Source organism: Copadichromis virginalis, linkage group LG6 (assembly GCF_057382275.1).
Source record: "Copadichromis virginalis isolate Kocher_CV1m ecotype Utaka linkage group LG6, C_Virginalis_male_GT1.1, whole genome shotgun sequence".
NCBI classification, from domain to species: Eukaryota; Metazoa; Chordata; class Actinopteri; order Cichliformes; family Cichlidae; genus Copadichromis; species Copadichromis virginalis.
The window spans coordinates 22,787,719-22,803,200 of NC_140623.1; the positions used below are offsets into that span (position 1 = coordinate 22,787,719).

General features: G+C 38.2%; 1 protein-coding gene across 1 annotated transcript in view; it reads right to left on the minus strand.

Moving 5' to 3' along the window:
* ctnna2 (catenin (cadherin-associated protein), alpha 2) overlaps positions 1 to 13,657 on the minus strand; it is a 373,909-nt gene extending 360,252 nt beyond the window's left edge. The window contains exon 1 of the mRNA XM_085459281.1: positions 13,289 to 13,657. The gene's annotated coding sequence lies outside the window, so the exon portion shown is untranslated. The remainder of the gene's footprint in view (positions 1 to 13,288) is intronic.
* Between the last annotated feature and the right edge of the window lie 1,825 nt (positions 13,658 to 15,482).

The following is a 15,482-nucleotide window of genomic DNA, read 5'->3' on the forward strand; positions in this document are numbered from 1 at the left end:
CCCCACTTACCACAACTGCAACATTTAAACTGCTAAATTGAATAGATCCTTTTCCAATCTGTTCTTTTTTCAGTTGTTCTTTTGGATTGCCTCTTCAGCTCTTAACAGATTCTGTAAATCTGGCAAAGTGCAGTGCATAAAAAGAAACAATTAAAAAGACATTTATGTTAAAGTCTCATGAGTTACACATATTGCATCTCAAAGTGATGAAAAAGAATATTCAAGCTCACTACAGTCCTTATGTGTGGTTTGACTATTTTCTCCTGTGATGGTCTTAAAGGCAGAATCACAATCAAGATGCCACCCTGCCTCATGTGCGTGTAAACATGGATTAACGTCACTACACTGAATGTATTAACAAATGAGGTTAATACATGATAAGCATTTAAGGAGCAGAGAAATTAGGACAAATTCAAGTGCTAAAACAAGTGGGGATTACTCATAATATTTACATTTACAACACTATATTCAAACAAAAATGCAAAACAAAAATATATAAATGCATAAACGGTAAATGCTAAAGCATATTTATTTCCCAGCCCCTTGTTCAGTATGTTTACAGTAGTTTTAATATCAGTAATATATAATATTATCAGTACTGACTAATTTCTATTTTAAGCATGGGCGAGAAGCCGGGTAAAAATAATGCTACAAGAGGAAGGTCCTCGAAGTTGAGCTTGCAATACTTTTAACACTCAAAAGGAAAATTATAGTCTTATTTACTGCTAGACCATCTGCTAAACTCTCCAACAAAGAAAGTTAGTGGCGAGTCAAAAAACGTATTAGCGCTTACAAGGCTGAGGCATTTAAAATGCATTTCAAATGAAATATCTGAATGGTTATAAAGGACCATAAATTGCACATTTTTCTCCCTGAGAACATGCATATTATTCAAAGGTAGAAAACAACATTTAAACACTGCTTGCAATGCATAAAATGGGCATCAGCTCTTTTTTTACCCTCTGACACCAACTTTGTGACTACAATCCCTGTCATTTGCCATTATGTAAAGTTAATATGCCAACACTGCACTGACCCAGATTCAAAGCAGAATTAAATACATGCACACAGATGCGTGGAGCAGCAGAGGAATCTGTAAATGCAGAAGTCAAGGCTCAAACTGTCATATCGCTGTTCTCCAGAGCCGTGTTTTCAGAGTGTCCAAAAAAGCCTGATCAAAGTAGAGCACAACCTGTGAAATTCTCAAAGCAGTCATGTTCTCTAAGGAACTCAAAACCCTTTTTTAAATACATAATGTCTGCAACAAAAAGCTGAGTTACAACGTCTTCTGATAACCTACCCCCAACTGACTGGAAGTGATCCCTCAATCAAATGAAACACTTTTCCAAAAAGTCACATTTTGTCCTTTGGATATAGTCGGTGTTAGTAGAAAGGGAAATTGTAATCTTGAGTATATCGCATTTTACCCCACTCATCAGGATCTGTTTGAGTGGCAACCCTAGAAATATAGTAAAAGAAAAGAAGCTTTAGTATAAGGTGCAGGACAGCTGGTGAATGTAAAAGTTTTGTTTTTTATCATGAAAACACAAAAGAAGATGAGTATCATAGAAAAAAACCCAATGAGTGTGTATACCTTGTAGAATGCATTATGTACTTCGTAGAGCTGAATACTTCAGTAGCTTTCAACTAATACCTAATTCTTAAAAGGATGACTAGGCACTGGTTGTGCAATTATCATTCAAATGTTCCTTTAAAGGGTTACTGGCATTTCTCCCTTCTACTGCAACTAAAACAATACATCACACAGGGTGAAGTCCATCAATACTTAAAAGAAACAAAAAAAACAAATCCTAGACTAATTGGCTTTTACTCATTAATCAATTTGTTATTCTCTTCCCTAACAAACAGGAATTTGTTTTTCTCATTATTCAGTGCACCCAAATTAACTTGAACATTGGAAAACTCAACTAAAACAATTCATGTTTTATATCCAAAGTGGTTTGCCATTTACCATTGCCATTCCCCAAATGGGCTTTTTTTTTTTTAATCTGTTTTCATTTAATCCAAATTATGTCAAAAAAAAAATTTTTCATTAGAACAAATGTCTAAAATCTGTCAGACCTTCATCACACCATATCTAAACATTCAGTCAGCTGAAGTCACGTCATTTAAAACTGTCAGGATTATCATTATTAACACTCCTCTCATTGTCACTTTTCTATGGTGAGTCTGCTGCACAAACAGGCTCAGATCCACAGTCCTAGAATGCAGCTGGCAACAGTAATATTTGTTTCCAGTGATTTGCTGCAATCTATAGGCTATGCCAACCAGATCTTCCAAGTATGAAGAGAACTGGATATGCTGCACGCAAGTACAGAACACAAGAAAGATTACAGATTCACTGGATAGACAGCTGAATGAAATCAATGACCACCACAGCAGCAACCAGACCAGCCTGTAGGTAATGAAACATAAGACAAGGCAGGCAAAGGCTAGCTTGTTTCCAGCGATTGAGTTTTCAGTTAAGTTAAATATGTACATATACACATACACTAAAATACAGAGCTATATACTTAAAATCATAGATATTATTACTAGATGTATGGCAGCCCATGACAGTTTAGTTATGGTTTACTGTCTGGGATTAACTAATGACAGCAGTTTAGAATAAATAGGTCACATATAAATAAAGATTTATAATCCCACATCAGACATGAGGTTTGCCTTTGGAAGTGGAATACAGTTAAAAAGAATGAAGATGCATGCAATCTGCAACTTCTAAAAAAAAAATCAAACCATCTAGTGGATAACTAAAACCACTTCACTGTTTGTTTGTTTTTTATTACTGTTTTTATTTTATTTTTTAAATGTTATTTGGGGAATGCTCCCTGATTTGTGTTTAATTTCAAATACTGTAGAACTTGAGCACAGCAAAACTCATTGGCCAGATGAGAAAGTGATGGGAGGAAAGAGCAAACAGGACAATGAAAGCAATAAATGTTCTTCATGGATGCTGAACATGTATGTGTGCAGGTCATGGGTCAGGTTTTCCATGGCCATCTAATATTTAATATTATTACCATAGCCCTGTACGTTGTAGCAAAACAACATAATGGTCATTATCAGGTCAGCTTGAAAGACATATAAGTGGGCTTCTCATGATGCACATAATGTACATGTCCCCTGCTACATAACTTAAACTTTAACTTAGTCTTAAAGCCTCAAGCCCCCATCTTGCTGAACAGTAATACGTTGAAATCTTTCATGGTTGAGTACTCTTCTTTGAATTTTTATTTTTTTAAAATGCTTTTAAAACATTTTGTGAGGTGTGAATGCGGGTATGAATGTGAGTGTCTCTGTGTTAGCCCTGTAACAGACTGGGTGTACACTACCTCTCACCCTAAAACAGCTGGGATTGGCTCCAGTAAAAATTGGTAACTGAAACTGTAAGGTAACTGAAATAGGGTAACTTTTGTCTACAAAAGATTTTTTTTTAAAGAATCCTTAGTCCAAAGAACCGGTTGGAGGTCAATCCAGACCACCAGTCTTGCAATACATTGATGGAAATTCTGGAACATGACATATGGCTGTGACTGGGCTCCTTAGGCCAGGGACCATACTATAGCTTACATAATGAATCATGTTGTGTTCAATTAGACAAGCAATTAGGAGGATCAACTAACTAAAAAAGTGCCTACTTAGTTCATTACAGCATGTGAAGAGGATAAACGTTTTCTTACAGACCTCAACAGAAACTGGCTTCATTTTTGTTTTATTTTAAACCAGAGAAAAATGGCGAACGTGATCAATGTCCAGAAACAAGTTGTTTAGCCAAGGTTACTAAAGTTGACCAAAGCAAAGAATGTACATGTTCTTAATCTCATGAAAACATTTTTTTTAGTGTTTCAAAGCACCTGACTGACTGGACCAAAGATGCATCTTTTAACAGGACAACCACCCTAAACCCACACCCAAGACAGCACTAAATCAACAGGAATAGAAACTAAGTCAACTGAAACTGTCCACTGAAGTTACTGTAAAAGAAAGCTAGCCTCTTGTTTAAAAACTCACACACAGGATCACTAGCTCTTGTAAAGTTTTAAAGCAGTGAGTTAATACTGGGTAACTATGAACGACTGTAGGCAAGAGAGAAAGGAACAGCAGGAAGCACAGTACACTGAAGTATGGGAATAATTTCTGAGAAATTGGGAAAGACGCTGAAAGCTGCATTCAGCCACTGCACTGTAGGGCATTTCTGTGAAAATCGGTAAGCAGCTGCAGATTCTAAGCCTTTAACACCCCAGTTTTTGGTTTATTTATAGAAAAGATCCATCTTATCTTGACTGAGGTTGAGGTTCATTTGAAATCAACTTTTGAAGGGGGGGGGAGAATTATTTCCCCAGCCACTCATTCCAAGCTTCTAGGCTAAGCTATGAATCTATTGCTCCTGGTCAGCATATAGATTTTCTGTAAGAAAAGAGAAGAAAAGCAGTCACCTAACAATAGAGAAGTTAATTCACCAAGACAGAGCGCACACACACACTGTGGGGGAGGAGCTAGCAAATACTTGGGGCCCATGTTGGTCCCAGATGTAGCCTGAGGTGGGGGTGTAAAAAGAATCAGAGAGAGAGAAGAGAGGCCCCAGAAGCACAGAACAACTGAGAAGATGAGGGACTTGAAAGCCCTCTAGCAAGACTTTCCACACAGCGTCGTTATTGATGATCAAAACAATAAGGTCGCATGATAGAGGATAGGGACAAAGCAGAAGGCGAGAAAGAACCTTCTAGCAACCTGAGTGTGTTGACATGGCACTGCATGGCTAGAGAAATGACAAATGTGCAAGTAAGGATGACCCTGAATTTCTGAAATTACATACAGTTCACCAAACAACATTGTTAGTGCTCATTCATTGATGCACATGCTACATCTGCAAAACACAGCGGATTCCTACAGCGATACCTCCCTGCTGTTGAGTCCTACTGAAACTAACGTGCTTGTTAGTTGTTCATTAATCTCTGAACAGATGAAAAAGTTATCACAATTTTGGGCAATTTCCACATGTCACTATCAAATATCTTTTCAAAGAATAGACATAAAATTTTCTGTTTTTTGAAATACAACATTATGCCAAAACAATATCATAACAGATGCAATCGATAAAAACATCTCACATGAATTATCTGCATGAATGCATTTCATTTTTACTCTTTCAAGCACTCCTCTGAAGGTGAAAGAGAGATCCAAATCACCTGGACAAATTCTGGAAAATAACTTAGGCTTTGTTGTTATTTTATACGCTCAAACCGATAGGGCCACCAGCAGACAAAAAGAAAAATGCTATTAACAATTCAATTTTGTCAGAATCAATAACTGCTTCCAAGAGACTGTGACATCTGTGGGAGGCTGGGGGAGACTCATTACAACAGTAGTGTGACACTTGGCAGCAGCGTGGCATAACACTCTAGTTCAGAACCTCTATGAGAAAAGGTGCCGTCTGTGCTGTGAAAAAATATACAGCTCTCGGGAGAACTGAACTCTGTCCACTGTCCACTCTGTTTTCCACTGATACGACTAAAATTTCATTAGAGGTTGTTTCCACTTCTTAATTAAAGTTGTTATCAAAGAACAGCTTTAATTTTGTAAAGGGAGCTCCTTGGTCTTTATGTTTTGCTGATTCAAAAGATTTCCATTATCTAACTAGCAGCTCACTGTGAAATAAGCAGACTGCATTTTCCCCAGATGCAAGTGTTCCCTTGACAAAACGCACGATTACAAAATTTTGGGTTTATCAGTGAATTGTATAAAAACAAAACTTGCATTTGACATAACTTATATTTGGTGTTAGACCCAGCTGCTGCCACACTATCCACGGTAAGTTTATACTGTGTGGCAGCAAAGTTATGTTAGTTCTGTGAGTCTAATTAGTTTTTATTATTATTTTGTTCCACTTTTTGCTTTTCCAAGGTGAGTTTGCTCATTTCAGTTGAGTTTTTATTAATTTAAGTGTTAGTTTAAGTCTTTATTACATTTTATTATATGGAGAGCATATGTCTGAGACAAGATTTATGGAAATTAGTGCAAGTATTACAATAAAAACACAGAACCTTTGAAAGCAGTTGATCACAGTGTTGTAGATATCCAAAGTCACACACACACACACATACCCAACTCTCTCTATCTCGACATATTAGCAGACGAAGGCAACCGTAGTGATAGATATAGCTATACCCAATGACAGCAACATCGGGAAAAAGGAACACGATAAGTACCAAAGACTGAGAGAAAAGCTCAAGAAGATGTGTAGGGTGAAGGCAACTGTGGTCCCAGTGGTAATCTAAGCACTCGGTGCATCGACCCCCAAACTGGACGAGTGGCTCCAGCAGATCCTAGATAACTGTTTTGGGGTTTTTTCCAGATATAATTTTAGTTTATTTTTAGTCAACTACAATGACCTTGTGTGGCAGAGCTGCTGGCACGAGTGTGGGCGTGACTACCTAAATGAAGGAATATAAATGTCTCAGATATCAGTTAAACAACAAGGTATACAATGAAAAAACATCTTTAAAATACAGTATTGCCATCTTTGTTTGCTTTTGGAAGAGTGACTCATTTAAAAATATAGATGATGGATTTCACTACTTTCTGTGGCCAGTTGTGCAGAAATATTATATATAACATTCCAGATTTCCCATCCTTATGCTGACTTCCCGAATGAATTCACATCAGTTAAATGAGCTAAAAAAATTGGGTTAGCTGTAGCAGAATACTTATGAAAAACCTGGTTTACCAGATGGCCACCAAAAGTTTCTCTCATTTTCTCCAATTTGACATGAAACTTAAAACCATGTTTGAAAAAGAGCTCTTGTGCAAAAAGCCCAAGGGGCTGTTACTGCTACTGAATCTATAAGCGCTATATGCTTACAGGCAGCTGGCCACAGTAAACACAGTATCTGTATGACTACAACAAAGTACATAGTTTAGTAGATCAGCACAGTGTAAAGGGAGCATCCCTGTGAAGTCCTGAACATTACATCCTGACATTAACTTGACATTAAACACTAAAGTGATGAAATATTTACCAGTAAAATTCCCATAAGTCAGTCTTACTACTTCAAATACTTACAATCATTAAAAAAAAAACCTCATCATTTGTTTGAGTCTATAAAAACCGGGCAGAAAGCAGTGACAGCTGCCTGGATACCTTTCAGCCTAAGAGGATAAAATCTCAAGTTATATTTTGATTTTTAATGGAGTGCTGAATGGAATTTTAAAATAAGTGCAAAATCTAATTTTACCTTCTACCTCACTGTATTGCAATGGGACTTTAAAACAGGGGGAATGTAACAGTCTATCTAACTTGCTAATAGCTTGTCAATAATATAAACTGAAGCTTTCAATGTTATCCACTTTTGTTAAAACTGCTGCTGTATGCACCGTTTATCTGCAGACTCTATTAAACCACTGTGCAAATACAGTGTGTAGGACAATGCAAAGTAGTGTGCAAAAGTCTGCAGTCTTCCACGTTTTCCATTGCTTGATGGATTAAACTAGAATCGCACTTATTCATGTTCATAATTCAATTAATCTTGACAATATCTCTAATGCTACTGACTGAAATGCAGCTCCAAACACGACCACTATGTTTCATGCATGGCTGTAGAGACTAATGCACCTGATGCCACTGATGTTAACTTCTTGTGTGGTGACAGCCACCGTTCCACTGTGATTATTTCTGACATGGCTTCAGCGATCATTAAACAGATCAACTAAAGGGTCAGCTCATTTCTCGGGTCCTGTGTCAGATCCTTTCTCTATATTTTCCTATTTCTTCCAGATACTTTTTTCCTCTGTTGTACATTGTTTCAAGGCCTGCCAATTCTTCGTTTGTCCTCCACATGTCCATTTACCTTTTATTTCTTAAGGATATTAAACACCCTGCTGAGATATGCCAAGTTCTCTTTCGAATCACCTTAATGGCGAAAAAACATTATCTTAAATGTCAACCTGTTATCTTTTGTTTTTTGTAGTTTGAACTAAAGAAATGCGAATAAATTATATAATTTTGTGACAGTGTGCTAGTAAAAGGTGCCTAAAGATACAATTTAAAACAGTCTTCTTGCAAAGTTGTCTGTTATGTTCAAGCACATTAGTTCATCCTTTGAACTAGGTGTCTCTTGTACGCTTGAATGTTTCATAGATCAGTATTGAGTGGCTTAACAAACAAACAAACAAACCATTCCTCTGAAAATAGTCATTGGGTGAATAAGCAGCCAATGTCCAAAGAAAAACCATGAAAGACCTTCAAAATATCTGAAGAACTATTGCTCAGGACCATTTCTTTATATTTTGCTCCTTGGAAGCAAAATATAAAGAAATGAGCGGTGGCTCAAGCCCTTTGCACAGTGCCAAATTGGCCATTGATGTGGACATGAGCATGAATAGTTATCTGTCTCTCTGTGTTAGCCCTGTGATGGATTAGTGATATGTCCCTGGTGTACCCTGCCTCTCACCCTCTGGCAGTTGGAATAAGTTTCATGGCCCACTGCAACTCAGAACCGAATAAACAAAAGAAAATAGATGGATGGTTATATGGATGTTTTTTGTTTTGTTTTTTAAAATATTATCACACTCTGATTTTGAAGCCATCCCACACCTTAAAATCTGTGAATATCTGTTCGCAGCTTACAGTGGCTGAAAAGGGCAGGATTCCTATAATTCCAAAGTGCTGTTAAAAATTTAGCTGCAACCTGGTTTTAAGATCCAAGTTTCAAAACATTAAAATTTAACAATTGTTCCCACACAAGTCAATTCGTGATGACACAAGAGATGCACATACATTGCACTTTTCATTTATTTAAATTTTATTAGCTTCTTGAGTCTCCTGATGGCTTCCAACACTTCATGAGCATTTTTTTATGGGAGGAAATGTTATTCGACCACACCCACTCACAGACCATCCTCAGTAATTGAGATTGAGTTTATTGATTTTTCTTTTTCTTTTTTTTCTCTTTTTTGGTAATGACAGTCTTGTAAAGAATCAAGCTTGGCTGGAACACTATAAATGTTCACTCAAACGGCCCTTTTTCCCGGCATTGTAGCTGCAGTTGTGGTCTTTTGCAGAATAATAGACATGAAAAGTAAATTAAGAGAATACCCCTGTTCTTTGTGGCTGTGCCAAACTGCTGCTGACACGATATTTTCAAGTACTGCTGGATCATCTAATTTATTGTCCCCCTTGAAAAAATAAAGATCTCAGTCCTATTTTTTCCTCTATAGTCCATTGTGGAATAATGTTCTATAAAAAGTTAAGGATTAATCTAACCAATGCAACATATGCCCATGTCATATACTATTGAGTAGGCTGAAAAAGAGTTATCTGTCCCCACACACACAGACCAATAACACTGTTTCGCAGCAGCACAGTATTATGCCTTGAAAATAGAAGACAATGAATGCTTAGTGAAAATGCCTGCTGTCTGGACAGTGCAATTCTACATGAAGGCACAGCAGGATAATATAAACCCTAGTTTTAGGAGAGTTAAAATCGACACTGTGGACAAGTGTGCTACAAGAATCGATTGTTTGCTGTTGTTGCTATTGCCTCATCCCTCATCTCTTAAACACCATCAAATATTTGTGCAAGAGCTGGAGTGAAAGAGGGCTTAAGAGGAGAAGCAGTCGTGTTCCACTTAGCGGGGAACCATGGCTACCTCAAAGCTCTGCTTCGGTATAACAACAACAGGGGGTTCCATGGTAGTCAGCCAATATCACTTCTTCTCCCAGGAGACAGAGAACACAATGCACTCCTGGCTGCGATTGATTGCACAGTCACACCCATAAATTATGGCCTTTCCTTATCCCCCAGTGACAGAAACGGGATTTTATACTGTAAATGACATACACTAAATGAGCCAAAATATTTCCATGATTGCATAAAGGTGGCTGGAAAAAACTACAATTTTTGTTATTTGGATAAGAAAAGAGTTTAATTGTCTCACAATTAGTTCAAATTAATTTTGCTCAACAATGGACAATGTTCTGATTGTGATTGTGTGACTTTGATTACAAATTGTTGTTGAAAGGTTTGAGTTCTTCGAAGCAGTGGTGTATGATGTACTTATCCGCAGCAAATGTATTCCTCACATGCAACAACTCTAGTTTGAAATCCAGCAGGCCGTGCTGGTGGACTCAAACAAACTCTAATTAAGCCAACGAAAAAGAGGTCTATCTAAAAAGAAATGTAACGATATCATTTAAAGTGTTAATTGTATTATTTCACCTCTTTATCCTGCCATCAGACGGCTCTTTCCATCGGGAAACAGAGAACGTTATATACTTCTATAATCTCTTAAAAGCCACTAGACCAGCGGTCCCCAACCTTTTTTGCGCCACGGACCGGTTTATGTCTGATAATATTTTCACTGACTGGCCTTTAAGGTGTCGCGGATAAATACAACAAAATAAAACCAGTACCGGTACCAAAAAAATCGGATTTATTCATAACACACGGGAAAAGACCCAGGGCCACCGAGTTAACAATAAAAACTATAGAAAAATAACGCTAAAAACCGATAAAACCCCTTAAAATCATAAATTTCACACCCGAGCCTCAACTCTCGTGGTCCAGTACCAAACGACTCACGGACTGTTACTGGTCCGTGGCCCAGGGGTTGGGGACCACTGCACTAGACCACTTAGCCAATCATTAGACATTATCAGACTCTTCAGATATTTGCTTGTTAGATTGATGTTAGGTTTCATAATTTGGATATTCTTGTTTGCTTTGTTTATAAGGAAACATGGACCCTCTCAGCTTGAGTGCTGACAATCCTCTCACTCAAGGAATCTATCACCATGCTCCAGCTGATCTCATTGTTGTCTATTTAGCAACTTTTTTAACCAGACCTTTTTGTTGTCCTTTTCTGAAAAGGGCCAAGCTCGCAATAGACAATAGCAAAAGCATTGCGTCACTTCCAGCTAATCATTTTACTTATGCCTGTTGGCAAAATCACAGCAGACATACCTTATCTACAGCACTGCACTGCATAGTTTCTGTCCCCATACTACAAACTGCTTCTCCAAACTAGGGAGTGCCAGCATAAGCTATAGTAATACAGTGATTAAGGGTAAGTACCTCATACAAAACTACTTCAAAGAAACTGAGCTTCCCCTTTAGGTTTTTCCAAAAGATCAATGTGATTAAAAACCCTGTAAATAAACAATGTCATGCTACTGACTAAAGCACACTTAGCATTGGTTAAAATGACAACAATTAAATATATATAAATCACAAAGGTTAAACAAATAAGCCCTGCATAAAGATAAGGTCTAAGGCAGATGGTTAGACAGTGACACACATATGCAGCATTTCCCAAAGGGCAGAGCAGAGTCTGTCCATTCTTGGCAGCGTGGAATCACAGCTCTTGCTTTGGCTGTCTCTTGTCAGTATTGTGTAAAAGACATATTTAGTGCTTATAGTTTTACATAGCAAAATTAGTGCAGCTACACGTCTTCTCTTTGATCATCAAATCGAAGCACGGGAATCTAATTGAGTGTTGAAATCATTAGCTGATTATTTGATAACTATTCTTCAGAAACTAATGTGACAGTTTTGTCAACAGTTTTCATACTTGCGCTATCATTCAGGTTATTTTACAGGCAAGACTGCCTCATCTTCCACATTTTGCCTTATTTAATTTATCCTCAATATGTGTAATACTGTTAAATGTTAAACTAAATTAAAATGTAGGCACATTTTACATAAAATTGCTTACTAGTTTTCTGGAACTGTATAAACTAAATGATTAATTTGTGTATTTGAAAATAACTAATGAATTACCTGAACATATAAATAATCACTATAGGTGTAATCACTGTGACAGCTGGCAAACATAACATCTGTTGATGCCTTTGGAGGACACACATATAGTTTTTTTTCTTCCTCAAGACTTCTTTTAAAATCCAAATCATTAACACTCTAAACAAGATTCCTCTTTGATTTGAACTTCGACTGTCTCATTTGTTCCAGGCTTCCCCTTTCTAGCAAACAAAATGTGAAGATAAACATAGGAGGGAGAGACCAGCACAGCCCATCAGTGTCAGCTCAGCATGCCCCCTTGCCAATCAAAAGTTCAGATTCTAAATCGAGACACTGTGTGAACTCTAGAGGCTTCTGGGATCTCAGATCTCCAGTTACAGGAAAGGAATGAGGCAAACTACACTGGGTCACCAAGCAGAGTAATAAATGAACGCAAACACTACACACACAAACTTAGAATTTTACAAAAAAATAAATAAATAAATAAATAAATAACCAGAAACTCAAAAATGTATAATATGCCAAACCCTCACTCGACTGTATGTTATTCCTATGTATGAGTGCTTCCGCTGAATAGAGCGCTTTAGTTTATTCCACTGTGCCATAATGTGACAATAGGGCGATTTAAGGGCATGAAAAGTCTATGCGTAAGTGAACTCGGGTGGGCTAAATAAAGAGGCTACTAAAACAGCTATTCCTCATTTAAAAAGAAACGGACTTGGCGTTAAAAGTAGGGTTTGCACTTGCAGCGTTGAGACAAAGCAAAGCTGTGTAGCGTCACTTTGCCACTTCACTTCACATCCTCGACTCGGACGAAGACGGTGTTATAATAACGGAATCAAAATCAGCTGCGAGCTAATAATAAGTCTTCGGCTGGCGCAGAAAAAGAGTGATGAGCTCACAAGTAACAAAGTAACAGTCTCGGCTAAACAAAGAGGATTAAAATTATCTAAGAAATGCAACAGTGCTGTTAACAACACGGCGGGTGCATGCTTCACTGTCTCAGCGTAAAACAAGAAACGGGAGGTGTTCTAAGCAGCCCCTGAATAATTAAGCAGCTTCCAATGCAGGTGTGGGTCCGTTATTTTACTGGCAATAAAGTACCCCGGTGTCTTTTAGCTTTAGCTACTATACTAGCCTAGCAGCCTAGCATGGCTCTGCCCCACAGACAGGCTTTCAGCACTGGGTTCACTGGATAGCAGCGCTCGGGAGTGCGGTTTAGATAACGTTAGCAGAGTGGGCGACACTGAGATTTTTAGCTAACGAGAAATTTCCAGCTCAGTATATAAAAGTCTCTTGATTCTGCTATGGTAATAATGAAGCGTAAAGTATTTCGACGAGGGGTTGTAGTCAAGTGCCCCGCCAAACTGGCTAAAGCACAATGATGAATGAAAAGCCGGACCTCGCCTAAGCTAATGTTAGCAGCACGGCGGGTCAGTCAGTGCAGCAAGTGTAATGCTACCAATGTGCTAGCAGCAAAAATCTCTCAGCTGACAACTAACTACATACCTTTAACCGTTGGAGATGACACCTCTTGTAGGTCCACAAACTACTCACGGCGCCTGTTCTCACTGAGTATTTCCCAAACAGAAAACGAAGGGGGTGGGGGGGCCTCCTATTCAGTAAAGCCACAGCAAAACGTGCAAATAGACTCAATCCGGACGCTTTCCTCAGTCTTGTGGTGCTGAATCTAAAAGCTACACGCTTCTGTCGGTGTCTCGGAAGTGCCTCCTCCTCCTACAGCTCCCTGCGAAATAATGACCCCTCCCAGCGCTCCAACCACAACAACGGAGTAGGCAGGTGCAGATGATGGTGCGCTACTAACGGAAAGCCTTGCAACATAGTGGACTGTGTGTGTGGTAGATTCCAGGGCTGTCAAATCAGGAGAGTCTCCGTCGTTGACGCATGCGTGCTTCCTGTGTGCGAGCGCTTCTACGGGGTGTAGGAAATCTGGGACTCTGAGAGCGGGATGGAGCTGTTGGTAATATTAAGCAAAAATATACTGTATTTGTGTTTATGACATCATCAAAATTGAAGAAATAAATATAATAATATAATAATAAATAACAAGCCTACTAAATTAGCTGTGTGGATAACACTAGGTGTGATTTGCAGAAAGTTATGACTGATTATCTTAGACAGGATAGACACTCGATATTTTGATAGTGTGACACCAGCTTGAGAGCCAGCGCTGTGCGTGATACATAAAGAATTAATGTGTGCCTGGCAGTTATAATAGTTTTGCATGATTCACTAGATTTTTTTAAAAAATTATTTACTTCCCTTTATTTTTGTTTCAAAATCACATTTTGTTCTTTCTGGATCTTTCTGGATTGAATTTGCCTGTTTTAGTTTATTATTAATAGTTGAAAAAAACATTATTAGGAATAGGTTTTGCAATTTCCTTTTACAAAAAAAGCAAACACTTTTATCATTTACAGTAATGTAAATATCCTCATCAAATCAATATGCACCAAAGCCAAAGTTGAGACTTTCCTTGTTTTTCTTAGCAAGCTACCAAGTTAATTTTTTCTTTTCACCTCTATTAACTACAGCTACAGTTTCTTTTTCACAGCTAATCTTCAGGAATTCGTTTTCCAGGAAGTTAGGAAAAGTGTGACAAGGACCCATTATGCGCAGAAGGACCCTGAAGCTGAAACAGTAATTGTATTATTTACATTACTTTTACTGCTGTGCCTTTGCTTTCTAAGAAATACTGAAGAGATGAAAATAAAAAATCTACAAGGGCTCCCACTCCTCCTGTTCACATTCATATCATTTATTGACTGAAGTCCTTTGTTTATTGTAGTAAAATTGTAACTTAAATCAAGAAATCAACAAAATCAACAAAATCAACTGGGGGTAGGGATAGCTCAGTAGATAGAGTGGTGGCCCATGATCAGAAGGTTGGGGGTTCGACTCCACTGAATGGTTACCCTGAGGTACCCCTGAGCAAGGTACCATCCCTACACACTGCTCCCCGGGCGCTGCATTGGTGGCTGCCCACTGCTTCACTGGGTGAATGGGTTAAATGCAGAGGAGCAATTTCCCTATGGGGACTAACACATTATTACACATTAAGAATATTCTAATAATAAAAGGTTTATTAATCTTTTCTATACGGAACACAGACCTTATCTCACCCAGTCCAAAACCCTGTAACATACTGTCATATGTACCTTCAGCCTTACTGGAACTTTTTTATATGCATTCTTTTCCCAGTCCCCTGGTTATCTGTGGTGATCGTGGCTCAAGAGTTGTCAGTTCGTCTCGTAATTGGAAGGTTGCTGGTTCGAGCCCCTGCTTGGACAGTCCCGGTCGTTGTGTCTTTGGGCAAGACACTTCACCCATTGCCTTCTGGTGGTGGTCCTCGCCTCTGTCAGTGAGCCCCAGGGCAGCTGTGGCTACAATGTAGCTTGCCATCATCAGTGTGTGAATGGGTGGATGACTGAATGTAGTGTAAAGCGCTTTGGGGCACAAAGTAAAGCGCTATACAAATACATTTACCATCACTCTTGACCTGAAAGTATTTGCATACCTTCACATGTATTTAAAATTTTGATAGTTTGTACAATTACTTTTGAGCCTCTGAAAATGGGAGACTTTCTATAAAAAATGACTGTAATACTTAAATGGTTGTCAAATTTCTGAATCATAGTTAAATGTTAAATGAAAGTTGAAAGTCTGCACTTCAGTCACTTTT